Below are 20,498 nucleotides of genomic sequence, written 5' to 3'. Positions count from 1 at the left end.
TTAATGTCTACTGGCCTAGTTTATGCATTGCTACGCTATCTACCACTCTGTTATCTCAAAGATAAGATATCGGTAAGCTGTGCAGTTTTTCCCATCGGGTGTGAATTCTAGACAGTATACTGGGCCATGGACATGGGCATCCTCTAGGTCCCCATCCTTACCCCGGTTTGTGAAAAGCTTAACTCTACTTTCCAGGTCGAAAATTCACATAGCCCACCAAAAGGTAGTCAGAGCGCCAAGGATATTACCAAATCACTTTATGGCAAGGTTTTAGCTCTCATACAGTTCATAGTCAGAATCTCATGTGTCTATCTCATAAAGACCTGGGTTAAGGGTGAATTTTACAAACACTTATACATGTTCAGCGTATGCCACTGCATCTTTCACGCCACCAATAAAGAACATTTTAGGCTGCAACTGACTGGCAAGTAGGGGCAGATTACTCATTGTTTATGCCATTTGGAAGGAAAAAAAATCCAGGAATTTAGAAACTATAAAGGTAAACTTAGCGAGGCCTCCGAAGGCTATTTAGAGACAGGGCAGAAGAAAGGGGACGTTTTCTTTCCTTCGAGCAGGGGTTGGCAACGACAGCCCGTGGGCTAAATTCAGCCTGCAGTCTGTTTTCATAAATGTTATTGGAACACTTTTGTAGAAGTGTCACTGGAACTCAGCCACACCCACTTGTCTACGGCTGCTTTTGCGTTGCAATGACAAAATAGTCGCAACAGACATTGTCTGGCCCACAAAGCCAAAAATATTCATTATCTGGCTCCTTCGGGAAAAAGTGTGCCAAGCCCTGCTTTGGAGGCTCTCTCTCTCTGAGAAGGATGGGAACCCCAGGAAAGCTGCCCCAGGAGAGCCCGACCTTCAATGGCCTCTTCTCTGGTCTCCCCGCAGCCCTGAGGCATCCAGATGCTAGTTTCAATGTTATCTGGTAATTGCTCCTACCTAATGGCCTGAAACACAGCCCCCTTTCCAGTCATGAGATGCCCAAAGAAGACACAAGAACATGAAATCATCCGAAATGTAGCAGAATCTGTAAGTTTCCCTTCCAGCTCCACACTCACCCCACATTGACTGAGCACCTGGGCCCGCCTCACCTGTGCATTTGACACCAAATGCAGGAAAACCCCCAAGAGGATGATGTTAAAGGATATGTGGGATTTCACCAGAGAACAGTGAGAGGAGGGAAGGCCTTCCCAACAGAAGAGGTCACAGATGCGTAGTTGCTGCACATGCATGACTGAGGTGGCAGTGCATGCCACGATCCACTCCAGGAAAACCAGCTGCTGGAGAGAAGGGTCACAGGCTGGAGTGGTAGAAAACGATGTGAGAGGGGTCCTCTGGTCAGGTGGAGAGCAGCCTTAGGAATGGTGCTGAGAAGCTGAGGAGCGTTAGGCAGAAGGTGTCTCTAAAGGATTTAAGCAAGGGGGGTGACATGATCTGATCTCCATGTTAGGAAGATCACTCCGACAGCAGGGGCGAGGTAGGTGGGGGGTGGAGGATGTCTATGCTCTCCCATAAGCCACTGTATCCTGCCCAGCACAGCCACTCTGAAAGGCCCTAATCACCCTCTTCTTTGCACTCCAAGCAGTTTGACTTTCTTCCCCTGGCATCTCAGAGCACCTTCTGGACAATTGATAAAGTGGTATAATTCCCATCCCCAATCATCATTTTCTTGACTGCCTCCCAGTTCCAAGCTCCTCCACCTATCTGTAGTGAAGGGCCAATCGTTCGTTGTCTTTTTGTTTTGCTTCTAATTTCCAATCTTCTGCAGACCAATATTTTTGTAAAATATAAAATCGTGCACGTGGATATCATGGCAAAGTCAAATCGCCATGTAAGTTTCTAAATGCCTTCTCTTATTATTTGGTATTTATCTTGTCACAGGCTGATAAATGTTTGTGGATTTCTGGTTTCTGGTCCAACACGTAAGGAGCTTAGATGTCACCAACTCCAATATAAAACAAGTAAAAAAATGAACAAACTGAAAAATCAGCCAATCTTGTGAGATGCATAAGGGAAGTGCAGTTACAGGGCAAACTTCTGCCCCTAAAGCTGGAGTGAGAGACAGATGAGTACAGAAAATCACAACTCACTAGAGCAGAAACCTCCATGGGAGCCAATGGCAGGTGGGAGAACCTGAACTGTAATTGCCCAGTTGCTGGAGGCTCAGTGTGGACAACTCTGAAGGCAAAAGTTCCAGGGGGGGCCAGTCACAGGGAGTTCCCACCCTTTTGTGAGTTTCACCTCCAGGAGCTCAACCAGGTCCTCACAGTGAACGTCCAGGAAAAATCCCCTCATGTTTCTGGCAGGGGGAGGGGAAAAGGAAGCATTTTTGAAACGTGCCAGAGCTTTCTTCGTAACAAGGTCTGCTCTCAGGAGAAACTATTTTCGTAGAGCCTAACCTAACTGACCTGAAGGAAAAGAAATACTCACTTCCAGTTGGCCATAGCCTTCCACAGGGAGGAAGGGAAATATGTAACTGCAGCCTGCTCTAGCCACCCTGTCCTACCTAAGGGGGCGGGAGACTGAGGAGTGCGAAGTTCTGACAAGAGGTGCAGCAGGCTTATTAAAAGACAGAGACCTAATCATGGGTCTCTCTCATTCCTTGCTGGTGGGAACGCAAAACAATACAGCCACTTCTGCAAGACAGTTGGGCGGCTTCTTATAAAACTTAATACTCTTTATACTTCTTATAAAACTTAATACTCTTACATATGATCCAACAATAGCACTCCATGGTATTTACCCAAAGGAGATGAAAATTTATATCCACACAAAACATCTGCGTACAGATGTTTACAGCCACTTTATTCGTAACTGCCAAAACTTGGAAGCAACCAAAATACGCTTCATTAGGTAAATGGAAAAACACTGGTACATTCAATGAAATATTATTCAGCACTAAAAAGAAATGAGTTATCAAGCCATGAAAAGACAGAGAGAAACCTTAAAGGCATATCACTAACTAAAAGAAGCCAATCCGAAAGGCTAAATACTTGATGATTCTAACAGTATGACATGATGGAAAAGGCAAAACTATGGAGACAGTAAGAAGATCAATGGCTGTCAGGGGTTAGTGGAGACGAAAGGATGAATAAGCAAAGCACAGAGGATTTTTAGGGCAGTGAAACTATTCTGTATGATACTCTAATGGGGGATACATGTCATTACACATTTGTCCAAATCCACAGAATATAAAACACCAACAGTAAACCTTAATGTAAACTACGGACTTTGGGTGATGGTGTCAATACAGGTTCATCAACTATAACAAATGCACCACGCTGGTGGGGAATGTTGACCCTTTTGAGCAAGTAAGTCACAACTCCACTTCTTAGCTACTCAGGAATAGCCAGGAGCTACTGTCCACATGAGCTCCAGTCCCCTGATTTGAGGAACAATTCCAACTAGCCCCACCTCAACAGATAGAAAGTCAAGGCAGCCTGAATCCTTTCTTTTTCTTCCTCCTGTGAACATGGCAGTGCCCTCTGGAGGCATAAACGTTCATTTTTATAGGATTTGAGAGTCGTAAGTTGTCCTCGCAATGTATGTCAACTATATTAAACAAACATGGACAGAAATAACATAAAAAGCTACCTTCAGGATTTATAACCCTCCAGCTAGACTATAAACTCTGTGAGGGAAGGACCATGCCCACTGTGGTCTCTACTCGATGGCCAACGCTGTCCAGTACCCAGTACATGCTGAGTAAGGACTTGTGGGTGAATGTTGGAAGAACATGATCCAGATAATGTTACTTACTAATCACTTAAGCGTATGTTGTAATCCAAACTCACCAAGTGTCTAAAAACAAAAATATTCTCCAGTGCTTTTTTCTTGGAAATGTTTTGCCCCTCCCTCTCTATCTTTAAATCCCTCTGCACAAATGAAATTGAGTATACTTAATCCATTGAACGGTTTAGGGGACAGCTATAGCCAGGAATATTCTTTCACTTTCCTTCCTTCGTATCCTGAACCCCATCTTTTTTAAAAAACAAACGCTGCCCAATAGTATTGAACGGTTCATCTCAGACTTGCTTTTCATAGGGCCATTACAGCTGTATCACATAAGAAAAAAAGGAAAACAACATTTAATAATGAAAGAAAACACATTTTTGGAGAAATGTGCCTTTCAGAGAAATGAAAACAAATGGATATGAAAGAATAGATTGTGTTCCCTGCCTGCTGCTAGATTGTGAGTTCCAAATCCCCTGGATATTCTACTAGCATCTCACCATCTACTCGGCCCACACTCTTTTCTCCCATTAGACTTCCTTGTCCTAGGTTCCCTGTCTCAAAACACCACCACCACGAACTAACTGCTGCAGCCTTCTGGACGCCCTCGTTGACAGGCTTTTCCTTTACCCCCATACATAACCAGTCAGCCACAGGTCCTTTAATTTCTAGCATCTTAGTATCTCCCATCAATCCACCGACAGCTCTCCTTCCCCTGGCTCCCGCAACTATTCTCACCCCTGGACAATTACTTGCAAAAACCACCGAACTAGTCTCTCACCACCAGTCTTGCTGGTCTCCAATGTACTCCCCATGCTGCCACCAAACATGATACCTCCACAACGCAGAGCTGGTCAGGTGAAAGTAAGATGAGGTCCAAGCTGCTCTCTCGAGCGTATAAACCATCCTTTGTAGCCTGGCCCCTGATTACTCTCATCTCTCCTTCTAATCTCCGCACGCACCTCTCCTGCTTCTTTCAAACTCCTTGCTGACTCTTGAAGTCACGTGCTCTCCCTTGTCTTTCTTTGCTCCCCCTTCCTTCAAGGCTCAACCCCAATGCCCCTCTCCTCTGGGAAGCCTTCCTTGACTTTGCCCACCCTCCGTCAGGGTGGGCAAAGTGCCCCTGGGGTCCCATGGCACCTGGCCTTTCCCTCTCACCGTGCTGTGCTGAAATGGTCTGATTATGCCTCTGTAGCCAAGATAGATGCTAAGCTCCAAGCTCCACAAAGGCAAATACTGCATGCTGTTCACCATTTCATCTCCATGCCTGAGCCCAATGCCCACGTTGTTGAATTCAGGGAACATATTGTATTCATATTTGATTCCCTGGATTTATCACAATGTTAAAAGCCAGCAGGTATGTATAAATAGTAATGAATACATGGAACATTCTATTGGTTAAAATTCAGTTCTGAGATTAACATACTTTAACTTGTTGCTTGTACCCATACTGGATGACAAAATGTTTGTATGACATCTACAGATGGCAAGTAGACATTTATTTCTGATGTGTATAGAATAAAATATTATGAAGAATAGGGATGTGATACAACCATCTGCAGATTGAATTTCCAGAACTGGGGACAAGCATCTTCAAGATGGCAGCATTTGCTGTGGAGTCAAAAGATCCTTATTACCACTTAGAAGCAAGGCATTTCATCTTCCTGGGACTCAAGTTTCTTCACGTGAAAAACACATCTTCTCCAGCTTCAAAAGCCTGCAAGTGGAAGCTGCCTGCTATTTTTATGCATAGAGTTTGCAAGGTGTTTTGAATAAAAAGACTCCGGGAAAAAAAAATTAAATAGTCTGCTAATGTGTCTTGCAACTGACACTTCAGTACATTCATACACAAAGTTTAAAAATGGCAGGTAGGTTAAGGTAATTTAGCAATAAGTTGTTCTAAAAACATTTTGTGGAGAAAATATATATAAACAATTATAGACAAAATTATAAAGTGCCTCGTATTTTAAAAGAATATAGAGAGAATACAGCAATCACAGCAGAGTCAGGAAGTCTAGTGGTAACCAACCTATGATTTGCAATATATGTAAAAAAATTTTTTTAACTGTCTAAAATAGCACCATTTTTTTTTTTTAAACTGCTAGATAAACAGTATTACAAGATGATTCCACAGTGCTGGCTCATTATACATACTCAGAACTTTTAAGTCGTCCACCTAATGTAGCACTTTCCTAAAACACAATTCATTTTGGCCTCATTGGCAATGGCATATAGTTGGGGGCACTAGAATCTGTATTATTACACATAAAATCCTGAGTATCTTAATTTTGATGTCTTTTATAACCACATTGATCAAATCTATGATTTATATAAATTTAAAGAAACTCTGATAGTCCCTTAGGTGTCTTCCTTTTTCCAGGTTCCTGACTTAAAGGGCCTCAGGCATATTAGCGCTTCCTAGTTCAGCCTTCTAAAATTGGATGCATACTTAGAAAAGGCTCTCAGCTCTCTTACTACCTTGAACACTTGAAAAGAATGCACAGAAATGCCTGTATTTTCTTAGGGTGCCCAAAATAGTTTCTTAGTAAAGCCATCAGCTCTGTGTACCATCTTACAAATGTATTCTTTATGTAACTTGTATCTATATGTGATCTTGCAGTTTTAATTTTGGAGCTCTTCTAAAAGAACTTTAAGTTCTTTTATTTTAAGCCTAAAATAAAACATTTTAAAGTATTATAGTCTTACAGATTATGCATTTAAGACATCAGAAAGGTACAAAATATCTTATTCCTTATCAAACACAAATGGAGGAAAGTAAGGTTGTTTTTCACATTCACACACACATATTGAGCCTCATAGTCTAAAAGCTACTTCCAAGTCCTAGTTTTAAGAAGAAGAGTATCCATTTGTTTTTCCACTCAAATATACATATTTAAACTCAAATATTACTCTTAAAGCATGCCACATTTCTGGTGAGTTCCTGAAACATAGGACGCTGTTAAGTATACTTTGGGGCAGTCACCTACTATTCTGATGACCAGACCAGATTGCACCTCACTTCCAACAACCACACTGCAGCTCATTTCCCTCCGCTGCTGATGTCCTCCTTCTCTGTGTCACATACATGCTCCTTCCCAATTCAAGCCCACCATTTTCTGTGAGGTCTGCTCCAGCAGTTTCAGCTTTCCTAGTCTCTCTCCTAAATTCCGAAGGTTCTGGATTTCTAGTAACACATAATCATGTTGGACTCTATCTCAGTTTCTTTTTACTTCTCCCCTGTCCCCACCCCCCAATCTAAGAGCCGCGAGAACCCCGCAAAGGGATCAGGGCCTGTATTGCTCTTCTTTACTGTTAGGGTCCCAGTTCCTAGAAGTGCTAGACAGGAGATGCTTCCCTAGCTGCTTCTTGATGAGTGACTACTGGTATTCCAAGATTCTATATGTCCATACTATCTTTTGTCCAGGTCATTTTTAAGGGCAAGGACTATTTTATTATCTTATGTCATTTATATCATTGTGGTCATGACCATATGGACTAAAGATGAACTATATTTAGAAGAATTGCATGATTGGGGTTCCCCTGGGCCTAGGGCCTCACTCAAAAAGGTTAAAGATTTAAAATATTGACTTTTGTTAGAAGGATTATTGTAACCAGTTAAAGGCATCCAATGTTTCTAAAAAAGAAATGGAGCTACGTCTTCAGTAAGAGTTCCAAAGTCAATATATACGGTGGAAAATTAGAATAAAAATTATCCTTGAAAATACTTTCAGTAAGTCTCTCCCAAAATATAGCATAGACGGTTTCATACATGCCTCTCAGGAAGTATAACAGTATAATTTTCACCAGGGTTGGGAACAGAGCTGTTTCTTCCATTAAGCATCATGTAAAGTGTCAATAGTTGCCTTTTAGGGGCCATGTACTAGAAAAGATACTTATTGTTTTTTATTTCCTTCTTTTCTTCCTAAGTGCATATAGTTGAATTAAATGGACATTACATGCAATACCGCTGAACACAAATTGTAAAGATAATGAATTCATCCTACAAATAAAAACTACAGGCAACATGGTGGTGACAAAAGCTAGAGTCTACCAATTGAAAAACTATTATAATATATCCTTGAACGTCAGGTCTCTCTATCAACACTTGGAAAATATCCCCAAGTAACCTGTCAGCTTTGCAGCATCTTTTCTATAGTGTATGTCTACCTTTATTCCTTTACATAGAAATTGTTTACCCCCCCAAAAGTAATTTTTTCTCAAAAATATTTCTCTAAAAATAAGAACAAAATCTACGTTGTGGAAAAAATGTTTTTTGATATCTAGCTACAAGTTATTTAAGATAGTCTGCATGTTTTGAAATCATAAACAAATCCTGTTAAAGCAAAAATACCACAAAAATGTAGATGTTCTCTTTGTCTCCCCTTCCATACACACAAAATCAATTCTAGTCTTAAAAAGAAATGCTCTCTGTAATTATCATATGACCCACAATCACACTCCTGGGCATTTATCCCAGGAAAATGAAAACTTACGTTCACACAAAAATCTATACACGAATGTTTACAGCAGTTTTATTCGTAATAGTGAAAAACCAGAAACAACCCTGAAGTCTCAACTGGTAAATGGTTAAACAAACTGTGGGACAACCATACCGTGGGATATTACCCAAACATAAAAAGAACAGACTTGAAATATTCAAGTTCAATCTCCAGAAAATTGTGCTGAGTGAGAAAAGTCAATTCCAAAAGGTTATATACTATATGATTCCATTTGTATAACATCCTTGAAAAGAAAAAATTATAGAAATGGAGAACAGCCTAGTGGTTGCTATGGTTAAGGAAGGGGAGCAGGACAGAAGCAGCTATGGATACACAAGGGCAACATGAGGAATCCTTGTGCTGAAGGAACTGTTCTGTATTTTGGCTGTACTGATGCCAATGTCCAGGTTGTGATACGGCACTATATACCATACTATTTGGGGAAACTAGGTAAAGGGTACAAAGGACCTCTCCATTATTTAGTACAACTGCATGTGAAATCTATAATGATCTCAAAATACTAAGTTTAATTAAAAATAAAAAAGAAACACTCTAGCCTAATAAATTTACTTTGCCATATGGAGACCTGAGCTTAAGAATTTATCATAGCACTTTCTTTGTAAAAACTACAGAAGTGGATGAAGTACGAACTGGGTCATTTACAAAACAGTTACTCACAACTGCTTCTTCGAGTGTCATCAGCATCTGTGAATCTCCCCAGTTCCCTCGCTAAGGGCCACCTCTAGTGACACATACCCCTTGACAGTGTTCACACCACAGAAGCCAGAGGCCTGCCTACCACAGAGGAATCCTTCCATTTTCCTACAGCCACCACAAAGGCCACAACAAGGAATTTCCCAATGGCAAGGCAAACGGTCATTATTCAGTCTCCCCAAATGTAAGAACTCTGTGAAAGACTGGATGTCAACCTTCTTTACATAACAAATGCTCAAACACGTAACAAATGCTCTGCCAGTTATGATTTTTATCTTGTATCTGAGTTGAGCTAATAGATTTTTTGAGAAGAAAATGTTCTATTCCAGAGGGACTAATATAGAGAATTAAAATATATATAAGGATACCTTTCAAGTCTTTTTTCTCCCATAAATATAATACAGTCACATTAGAAAGTGATTTTAAACCTATTCTAATGATATCAGATTGCCAGAAGAATTGCTAGGTTGGAGAATGTGATTTTTTTTTTTTTTGGAACGCTCTTTTTCAGGTATAAACATTCATTCAATCCAATAAAGTCGTTTTAGAAAAAAAGTCAACATATAAAATTGATTTTATTTTTTCTATACTTTGATTAAAACAGATAGCACTTGGTAATACATTACAACGCTAAGCATGTCAAATAAAATTGGTGATCTAGAAGGGCATAACCCTCTTCTGCATGACAACTGTGGATTTTAAGTGGAAAAATACTGTAATCTATAAATAAGAACATCCAAAACATATTTAAACCACTTGAGCACTTGATTTTTCCATGGCCTTTGCATCTAGACTGAACAGACCACAGGAAATTTCAGACTGACAGCTGAATCTAAAAGAAAAAAGAAATCCATTTAGTTGCCATGATCATTGTCACCACCAGTCCCTAATATCTTCTTATACTTCACCAACCTCACTTAACTTTGCCCTGTTGCTTTATGCTTGGGAGAAAGACAAATCACTAATCAATTATGCACACTAATTTAAAATGCTACCTTTAGGAGGCATTTTGATACCTTAGGAATAGGGGTATTTCCTCTAACTGCTTACTTTTAAACATTTTCGATAACACCTTAGGCAGGATGCACTGAACATTTGCAAACACTTAAAAATGCTACAGTCTACATAGACTATCAAACTGCGCCCCAAAAGTGGCGGTACAATTCTGCAACTGGTTGAGGTCACATGGAAAATAGAATTATATGCTAATTTGTTCCTATATTAAGTTATCATAGAAGGTCATACCAAGCACAGTAAAATGAATTCTGGAAAAAAAATTAACTAAGTAGATTGGTATGTACCGTATCAAAGTAAACTGTTTATCTTAATAGATACAAATACAAGAAAGATTTTTAAAACAGGGGCATTTTTCTTCTTTTCAAAAAAGTAAATGTTTTAACCAACCCCAGGCAATGACTTGCATGATTTAAAAACACTTTATCTAAATAGTTTTTCCTTAAAGGAGAACAAGGGCAAGATTTTTTTTTCCCAAGGGGAGAAAAGAAATGGAAAAGGGCAGAGTATCCAAAAGAGAATAATTTCCTCAGAAAAAGCTTTACTTTATCTACGTATTTATTGAATTTTATTCACGTAAATAGTTCTGCACATGTACTATAAAATGAACAGATAGGTTTAAACTAAATGATGGGGTCAGGAGGTACTTACCATATACATTTATTATTTTACTCCAAAATAAACTAAACAACAATATAGATGTTTTCCTTAACGTAGATTTGTATGAAGAAAATACGCTTCATTTAAAAAAACTATTGAGGAAGAAAATCTATATTCATTTTTTTCTGGAGGGCACATCTATAGATAGGCCTTAACCACAGATAAGTTCTAAGGATAAAGTATCAACTTAGAAAACTATAAACCAAATTAATGGTTGAAGAATTCGGGCTACCAGTTTCATATGTGATGATAGTGCAACCTTTATATTTCTATTTTCAAAGGTCCTTTATAGAAAAAAGGAAAAAATTGGGGGGAGGGGGTGATGGAGAACTAAAATCTTACAGCATTTGAAACCAAGGGACCAGTATTTTATAAAGCATCCAGCTTATTGCAGGACACAACTAAGAAGAGTAACAGAGGTCATCTGTGTCACACCCTCAGGCAAATTCCTGGGAAAAAATAAAACGATAATTTTCTGTTCTAGAGTCTATCCTATTTTCCATGAAAAGATATGTTTATATTTTTCATTTTATTGCAACATTTCCAATGCAATGCTACAAAAGAACTAGCACTGACAAAGAGCCACCTGAATTTTCTTTAAATCATAACTCATTTTTAATTTCTAAAGGGACTTTACCTATTGCTTTCAATAAAATTTTATTACTATTAGTTATCATAAAATACGTTAGGTTCCCATGGAATACAAGTTAGACATCTTCAAATACTGACTTTTCTACTATATATTATGGGCATTGTCTACCCTATTTTCTCCTTACCAAGTTAGATATGGAGATTCTTAGTAAGGCATAAGATCTTTGGCTTCTTGATGAACTATAAAATAAAGCAATATACTACTTTATTATCATTCTTGTTTGAAGGACCTTATGTATTGGGATCTTAATCCATTAAAAAGTTGAGAATTACATTTGAAAAGGGTGGGCGGAAGTCTGACAAAAATGAAAACATGCAATGATGCCTAAAATATCAGGGCTTAAGTAAATTAATCTTCATTCCCACTGAAAGCAGTCTGATGTCCAGGGACAAGGAATTATTCTACCATAACACACAGCACATTAAATACTACAATAGACCCATTTGAAATGTCTTAAGATAATTATTATGTCATCTACAAATGATTGTATATAGACTTATATTTTAATATTCAATACCAGAGGTTCTAATGCAAAATATGCTGAAATGGTAAATACATTTATTTGGTTCAAGATAAGAGCAAGCAAATCAGTAGCTATTCTATGACTGAAAGTAAGACTCCAAATAAGACCTGAAAAAGAATCGATAAAAGCAAGGGCAAAATATTTGGACCCTGGTTATCACAAACAACACTATCATTCCTGATGGTTTGCATATAAAACTCCTTATCTCCACTAGCTAGTTGAAAAGAATGAAAAGCTTCTTACAACCAGCTAAAAAGAAAGTCTTTACCATGCTCCTTGAAAAAGCTCATTTTCACATTACTCAGGCTTCATTATGCTAAATCAATATTCGTTTAGTCACTGGGGTTATTGACATATTTTAAAATAAAAGTATACCCTTCAGCTACTGCACTCATTACAGGTAATTTGTCTTGTCAGAGAGCAGGGAATATTATCCTAGTCTTTCAGGGGCTGACAGCCCGTGGAAATACCTCCCCATGGTTACAACTGTAAATAATTTTAAGGTAAAATATTGAAAAATCAATGACTGTTTCCTGCAATCTGTCACAAACAAATCAATCATAATCTGTACTGCCAGAGAGTATGATTTGAAGGAGATGGGAGCAGATGTAATTCTTGGCTGGAATCTCTCATTTCAAAATCACTTCACATAATGGTGTCATCATTTAAACACTTAACAGTCAGCGCAACTGCCACTGCAACATCTAGTTGGACAAAACCACAAGGAGGAGGAGGAGAAAATGCCATCACTATTACGTTAACAAACATTTAATTTAAATGGTTACTGCATTAGTAAATTTCAGCCGAAAACAGTTTTACCTGCCCCCTTTCACAGTTTTAAATTAATCAAGGCTGCTTTTCTGTGTACTAATGCTTAATAAATTAGTCCATGTCTAAAGTACGTATTCTTTTTATTTTAAAAGTCCATTATAGAGAACAAAATTTGGAATTAATAAATAAATCATTTGGATTGTAGAATATCCATAATTCTATCTATAAACAAAGACAAAAAATAGTGTCACAGATGTCAAGATTATACTTTTAAAGTAGGTTTAAAGGTCACAGTTGCCCAGATATTAAATTTTATATTTTCCTTCTATTAATAAATATTACATTTCAACTTTGTAATACTGTAGCACATTTTAGAATGACCAGCAAGACCTAGTCAATTCAAAAATACCCTTGCATTCCATACACAAGCTACACCATAGATTGATATTTTAAACGCTAGAGTAATAACCCAAGTATATGAAGTGTAAAAGTTGGTCAAGGACATAATATTGAATTGTTCTGCAAATGTAAACTGCCTTCCAAGTAATCACTTTTATATCATTTTTTTTCTAGGCTACATGCTAATAGCTCCTCAGCTGCTTCCAACCTCTACCTAGGCAAGAATAAAAGAATCTGAGATTAGTATATTTCCTCTTCCCGTTGTATTAACCAAAAACATCATATGATTTAAAGATTAAAGAGTCCCCTTCTTGAAGGTTTTTGTTTTTAAATGTATACTAGCTCTTTAATAGAAGAAATTGATTTTATCTACTACTGTTGCTTACCAATTTCCCAATTATATAATTAGACATCATAAAGCCCTTTATTATTACATTAATATCCCTCCATAGATATAGTTCAGGGAGTATTTTTGATGACTAGAAAAGTATATCATTTTTCTTAAAAAGGAAAAAAAATGATATAAATACCATTACACAATTTAAGCCTTTATAAACATTCTTAGACATAGCGATTGATAATTTATAAAGGGGTTTGACTCTGTTTTTAATTTAACTTGCATGGGCAATGTAGCAACATAGCATGAAAAGATGGAAGATTTTCATATTGACACAGATTTTTCATTTTTGTTGTTCAAGAATCTTAGATTCATTCTGTAACACCAGCATTAGGTTTCTGAAACTGGAAAAGCATGTGGGGAAATGATCAAAGATCTCATCCAGAATAAAACAGAGTCCTCCATTCCATGTGAATCCCTGCAACAGCTGCAAAGAAAGCAACAAGCCAACCTAGTGAGAGGAAACGGAAAGTATTACCCATAGCCTAGGATTACACAAAAAATGGAAAGGGACCTAAAGCTGACAACTAGGGAAGGAACCCGTGTGTGGGAGCTCCTGGCCTCCAGTGCGCTAGAGCAGCCCAGGCTGGGCCTGGTGAGCTCTTTGGCAGAGCCCTGGAACCAGTTGTCAACCAGCAAGTCTCCCACTCAGAGCTGGGTGGTGGCTGGCAGTAAACCACCCTGCCGAGAGCACGTTCCCCCAGAGAAGGCAACAAAGCCAGAGAGGTAAATGAGGACAGCTAAGCAACGCGCTCAATGCCTGCACATCAACCACATGCTAAAATGACATCTACTAGAACGGGGTAGGCCACCATCACAGATCTAATTCTCAGAAAGAAGCTATTTTAAGGGTGCTGAGTATGCCTAGATGAGATTTCTCAGCTCTCCCAACATAGCCTATTACCCCAGGAGGAGGAGCTCGAAAACTCAGCACAGGAAAATCAGATTGTTTCCATACCCCAAATTTAAAGAAATTGCTCTCTACTAGATAAAGTTCTTATATGTAATAAAGGCACAGGATTACAGTGGAAAGTATTCTTTTAAAAGAGATAATATTACCTCCCTATCTTCAGAATCTCCTTCTTCCAATAGCCAGTACAGTAGCTCCATTATGGGCTGTAGATTCTTAAAGAGAAAAACAGCAAGAGTTAGCTTCATCTTTCCTACCAGTTCGTTCCTTCATTGAATGACAATTTAATTACCAATACTTCAATTGATTTTATTCCTGAATGATAGATATAGTTCTCAAAAAGCATACTCTAGCCATTTCCACTAGAGAACATTTAGTATAACCTTCTCAATTAATCAACCATAACCTATTACTGTTGAAAGGACATGCTTTCTTCATATTTTCAAGAGTGGGGAACCCCCCCTCACACCACCTATTTTATATAAAAGAAGTATCGGTTTTAATACATTTGAATACCATTAATATATAAGAAATAAACATGAATCTTCATAATAAATTTTGGCTAATTACAGATATAAAACTCAACCAATTTGCATATATGTTTAGATTTTTCCTATATTCATCCTTAGGAGGGAAGAAAAATCTAATCCTCCTGTCTTATAAATTCAACAAGTTTACATGTGGTTAAAAAAACAAAAACTAAGCTTAAAGGCAAACAAAGAGGAATCAGACTGCTCACTGTTTAACATTTTCTTCATATTTGTGTGTTTCCTAAGTGACTGTAATGCCTCAGCTCTTGGTCATACATGAAGCCCCATAACGCCCAATCAGTGATAGAAGAACACAAGTGTGTTATTTAAAAACAATTATATAACATTAAAAATCACTTTAATACCTTTGAAAGTATCCACAGAGAAGCACTTATTCTACTGCAGGCTGTACTAGAGTTGCCTTCTGTAGAATTAGCTTTTTTTTTTTGGTCATTCAACCATCTTTTTTACTTAAGAAAATATTCTCTATCACTAAATCCAGTACTTGCTCTCCCCACTAGGCAACGCAAATATTCTGCACAGTATTTTTTTTTTCTCATAGCTTTTCTCATCTGCTTGTATTCAGCATCCCCTATTTTGATGAGAAGTGACAAGTTTTGTGCACACCTGTATATCCTTTGTCTTTTTAAAAGAGTTTAGTACCCATGACTAGAGCTGATACTCCCTCTAAGTTTATTCTTAAAAGAACTGGGGTAATGAAAATAATCAAAAACTGTAATTTGATATAAACATTATTTCCTTTAAATAATAATCCTATTTCTATAACATATCGTAACTTTAGTCTTGATTTTTACAAAAAGCACTAAGCTCAAAAGTTTCACTATCCGACGATAACATTAAAAAATAAATGCATTTTAAGTGCATTTCCATGAATCAAAAATTTTCCTACTTACCAATGCATTGGTAAAATTTTAATAATCAAAGGCCTCAAGTGACATTCTCTACATTCTGTACTTAGACCATCCCCATTTCCAATACAAATACTTTGGTAAAACAAACGCTAATGCTATTTTGGGTTTACTCCACACACAAGCACAACTGTGCAGACACTCACTTGCAGATGAGCCTGGGGATGCACAAGGACAAATTTCAGTCAACATTTGGAGGAACCCCATGGTTCAGAAGTGAGCTTAGCTGAAAACATCCAAATGTATTACGGAAACATCATACTTAAAACCTGCACAGAAAATGGAAACGATTCTGTTTAAGGAAACACAGAAGTCTGGTTAAATACTTTAGGGATATTAGATATGAATATCTAATCTAATTTTCTCCAAGGTATCACTCTATATTATCTCAAATAAACAACTAAAGACTGTATCAAGGTGTGGAATATCATTAGCCTGAGAAAAGGCTAGAAAAATGGATTACATAAATGACAACTGCAGGAGAAAATTATATTCTATTCTCTTGAACAAATGTTAAGTGCATCCTTACTCATAAAGATTTAAACTTTAACTACATTTGAATATACTGGTTTTCAATTTTGAAGCATCTAAGTTAATTTGCCAAGCTAAATTGGTGCTCAGGTATACTCTAGCTATAAAATACTGCAGATTTATGCAGAAATAAGTCATGAGTATCACACTCCAGAGTAGTGCTAAACCAGAAAGCAAACCAGAGTCATTACTGAACAAGAAAAAAATAATTCCAAGATTTTACATCTTCTTAGAGTGGTATCAGCTGCTATTCTATTAAGGACAATTATTCTCTATAAAACAGCTAACATTTATACCGAAAAGATGTTAAACCACAGGAGCCAACACAATGTAGACGCTGAAGGGAAATACACAAAGATATTGAGATATTACCACACAAAATAGGCTGTGCTATCTCAGAGGTAAAACACTGTTCCAAAATATGATCCTGTTTTCATAATCTGTTTTAAAGAACATGTTTAATTCACTCAGGATTACACGATCTCATTTACTTGCACATTATCAACTGAAGAACACTGACATTTTCCACAAGATTTCTATACTGTAAAAATATATTATATTATTATATATTAATATAGTAGTAATTACTTGGTGTTACTTATTAAAACAGATGACAGGTAATTAGCTCATATTCCTATTTCATTTCTTTTAACACAGCATATCAAATTTGAAAATAATGTATGGATAATAGCATTGGGATGCTGATCTTAGCTGCCAGAAAAGAAATTTTTGAAGGGGAGTTGGGGGATAAGTAAAGCAATTATGTCAAAATTAATGCTCTTGTTTTAGTTTCAGCAAACAAATCTACATAAGTCATTCTCTGATTTTAGTTTACCATGTAATGCTCGGCAGCTCATTATCCTTGGAGTCACGAATGAGCTGTGATTCTACACCTGGCCTCTCCGATCATAACGCCTATGGCCTCCTCCACTTTCATTTCCTCTTTCTACAATGAGTTTTAATATTAAAGAAAAACACTCACACATCTTACATACACACTGATGGACAGCCAGCTTCCAGGAAATCATGGGCTACAAAGAGAGGGGGGAAATCTTAATGCAATACTTATGTTGAAGGGTATTAGGTGCTGGGTAAGCCAAGGGGTAATATAATCAGCAGCATCCGTCCTGCTATTGTTGTGGCATTTGGTATTCAGAGATTTGAAGTAAAGGACAGTAATACTATTCTAGTAGTCATCCAGGTTATGATTCAGATCCTTAAACTAATAAGAGTCTAAATGCACTATCTTCACTTGCTCATCAATTCAAGTTTACAGAACCACATTTTGGAAGAAATGAAACAGTTTTCTTCTACGTCTGGAAATAAAAACAAGACATTCCATAAAAAATGTAGTTAAGTACCTGACAATAAGAAAAAAGAAATTGTTTTAGATCATTAAAACATTCTAGGAGACTGTCTTCTAAAAAAAGTGAAGGGACATAAATTTCTTATATATTTACCTTTTCATTACAATCCTGTTTCTGCACATTAAGCACGCCTTCCTCTACATATTTTTACTGAACACTAATAAACGTTTGCTTAATAATATACTATGCTATTTATGCTTTTCTTTCTAAATCAGGAACCATTACTCCACAAAGATGGAAGCACGAAAGAAGTCGACAAAGGCATTGCCAAAAAGCCACAAGTAGTATTAATACATGCCAGAACACTTAACATTGAACTATCATTTCTGTCTAAAACTTCTGCTGCCAGAGTGCTGGAAGCTCAAAGACAGGTTTCTATGCAATTAAATTCTCCAAAAGCAAAACTGTACAGAAATATGCCGCCCTTCTTATGTCACCATTTTATAGACAACATTTTCTCAAGATCTTAATTAAGATAACGATGCACACCTGTGTCAACATTCTCTGGCAAGACAGCCTTATCAATCATAATCCTTTAAGTACACTCCAAAACTGCAAAGCGATATGACAGAAGCAATCTGTTGCCTTTCCTAGCGTCAGTGTTGTGTCTCTCCCACAAGAATGATGAGATCTTTAAAATACAGCAGATCTCCTTTTATGAGTCTTTAAAGTTTTAACTGTAAACAGTTATTACACTAAATAAACAGGAATAACCTCTTTTGCACTTGATTTAAACAATGACAACTGTACAGCCAAAACTCGAAGAGCAAGCTCCACGACCATGTCTTAACAATACAATTGTGGATCTTATTTTAAAGCTCTAAATTTTAAGAGTTATGCCTAACAGGATCCGTGCAGACATGACAAACCAATAAACTCTTAGGAAGTTTTAAAATTAGATTTTTTTTTGAAGTCCTTCATTAAGAACAATCAGGGAATACCTATCCCTAGTGTAAGTTAAAATGTTCGGAAAGATACAAATGCAACAGTAAGCCGAAAAGAAAAGGAGTCGTCTTGGTAACCTGGAACCAGAGGGAGTTAGCTCCCACCTCTGCTGGCGGAGAAAGCTTCAGTGACAAGAGACGAGTTAAACTACTGCTAAAAGCACGCAGGCTCCCAAACGGCAAAGCTGATGAATAAAGGAGGAAAAGGGGCGGGGGCGGGGTGGAGAGAAGGGAACGTATCCTTATCGTCACTGCTACCAAGACTAAAAGTTAAAACCTCCGGTTTACCAGCAAAAACGTGAAAGCTTTCACATGAAAACGGAGAAAACCCGCCAGATGTTATCTGAATCCCGTCTGCACGCTAATGATCAGCTCTTCCCTTTCACATATTAACACGAGTCTATCTCAGACGCCGGGCGGCCGTGGCCAGCCGAGCATCAGAGCCATCAATGTGCAAATAAACCAGAAAATAGAGACATCCTTAAGAAATGAGTCTCAAATTTGACGTAGAGCGGAGGTGACAACCACAGCAACAGAACCATAAACTCCATAAATTCTAAATGCCTCAATATCTTGCAGGATTCTCTACAGTCCGTGCACCAAAAAGAAGACAGTAGAAAGAAACGAAGTGGGGGGGGAGGGGGGTTTGGTAAGTATAGTGTGTCTGTGTGTGGGGGTTGCTTAGCTGCCCAGAGTTACATGATGATGTAACGAGAATGTCTGTGTGGACAGACTCAGATTTTCGGTGGCACAAACCTCCACGGTTCCATTTCAGAAATCTCGGACGAGAGCCCAGAGAGTGAAGCCGCCGCGCGTGGATGGAGGGGACACGCCCACGCCCGCCCGCCCGGGGACCGTCACACCAGGAGAAGCCCGCCCAACTTTCACGCGGCCCATGCCCACGGAGGCGCGCGGGGCACCGTCGCGTCCGTCCGGTCCACGAGGGGACGCGGACGCGGCTCGAGACGCAGGAAGCCCGGCCGCAACGGGGCGGATGCGCGGTGGCATGGAGGACCCGGGGCTCACCTCTCCTCCACGGCGCGGGCGCGCGAGCCGCGGACGCTCCCTCGTGGCTGGCGCGAGCCCCCGGCGGGCGGCGCGCGCGGGCCGCTACAGACCTTTAGCGCGAAGGGCTGCGGCGGCGGCGGCGGCGGCGGCGGCGGCGGCGGCGGGCGGAGCCGGCGGCGGGCGGAGCCGGGGGGCGGGCGCTGGGGAGCTGAGGGGCAGCGAGAGGCGGGAGCGATGCCAGCAGGGCGGGGACGCTTCGGGGCACTCCCCGCGACCACCCGGGCGTTGTCCGAGCCCCAGAAGACATTGCCCTTTGGCTGCCTGCGAGGCCACCACTGGCCGGCTCCGCACGCCAGGCCGCTCAGCCTCGCCTCAGTCTCGGCCGGCTTGCTGCCACCTCAGCCTGGCTGTTCCCGCCACCGCCGCCGCCGGCTTCCCGTCTCCATGACAATAGCGCGCCGTCGCCCCGCCCAGCCCCGCCCTCTCGGCGCCGTTACTCTGAGGAAAGCGGGCTCACGTAGCCGAAGGGCGGAGCCAATAGAGGCCAGCGTCCAATTAGAGGTGAAAGCAGGGAGGGATGGGGCCGGGAGGCTAGAGCGGTTGTAGGAGGACGTCCGCCTGAGGGGCGGAGTCTGGAGGGAACTGACGGAGGGGAGGAGTCAGCGCGCGTGCGTGAAGTCGCGCTGCGGAGAGTGTGCCGTTGTGGAGAGTGGGCTTGGGTGCAGGGGTTGGAGCTCAGGAAGTAAAAGTGTATCTCTCCCGTCAGAGTCATTGAGGGAACCTCTGTGTATAGGCATACTTCGGCTTCCGTGTGACCTCATTATAAAAGGCCACAAAGTCCCCGATCTACTGGGCCCCAGCGGAGTGCCCAACACTGTGCCAGCCCCTGTCCTGGTTCACCAGCGCCCC

The 20,498-nt window shown here is 39.6% G+C and overlaps 1 long non-coding RNA gene across 1 annotated transcript; it reads right to left on the bottom strand.

Moving 5' to 3' along the window:
- Positions 1 to 10,672: 10,672 nt before the first annotated feature.
- Positions 10,673 to 20,168, bottom strand: LOC307179285. The gene is made up of 4 exons (XR_013825357.1): positions 19,608 to 20,168; positions 15,886 to 16,008; positions 14,430 to 14,495; positions 10,673 to 11,459 (listed from the first exon to the last, which is right to left on the bottom strand). It is a non-coding gene; the product is annotated as an uncharacterized lncRNA (long non-coding RNA).
- Between the last annotated feature and the right edge of the window lie 330 nt (positions 20,169 to 20,498).

Source organism: Stenella coeruleoalba, assembly GCF_951394435.1.
Source record: "Stenella coeruleoalba genome assembly, chromosome: 20".
NCBI lineage: Eukaryota > Metazoa > Chordata > Mammalia > Artiodactyla > Delphinidae > Stenella > Stenella coeruleoalba.
Note: the sequence above shows the minus strand (reverse complement) of the source record. Positions and strands in the feature narration are given on the sequence as shown.